Source organism: Octopus bimaculoides, chromosome 23, assembly GCF_001194135.2.
Source record: "Octopus bimaculoides isolate UCB-OBI-ISO-001 chromosome 23, ASM119413v2, whole genome shotgun sequence".
NCBI lineage: Eukaryota > Metazoa > Mollusca > Cephalopoda > Octopoda > Octopodidae > Octopus > Octopus bimaculoides.
In genome coordinates this window covers 35,846,106-35,846,460 of record NC_069003.1, presented here as the reverse complement: position 1 = coordinate 35,846,460, position 355 = coordinate 35,846,106, and the positions used below count along the sequence as shown (strand labels likewise).

The window sequence follows — 355 nt, the reverse complement described above, 5'->3', positions numbered from 1 at the left end:
CCCCCCCCCCCCACATCAGTATATATATATATTGTTATCTTCCTATTTTGAAGTGATGTACATAGGAGATGCATGAAGCGTAGGCTTCGATGCCAGCGCCATCCGTACTGAGCTGTGGAGCAGTGTCAGCTCTCATACCCAACCATCTGGAGTCGATGTGTTATGGCTTACATTCACTCACAAACATATATTCGTATTTGCACAAATATTCATATAGGCACGATCTCCCCCTCCCCTTCTTTTCTCGCTCTCACCTACGTGCACGCACGAGGGTCTCTCTCTTTCTCTCTCTCTCTCTCTCTCTCTCTCTCTCTCTCTCTATATATATATATATATATATATATATATATATATA

The 355-nt window shown here is 42.5% G+C and overlaps 1 protein-coding gene across 4 annotated transcripts in view; it reads right to left on the bottom strand.

Moving 5' to 3' along the window:
* The window catches only part of LOC106882622 (protein Wnt-9a), a 277,020-nt gene that overhangs the window by 29,536 nt on the left and 247,129 nt on the right, over positions 1-355 (bottom strand). The gene's annotated exons all lie outside the window — the stretch shown is intronic.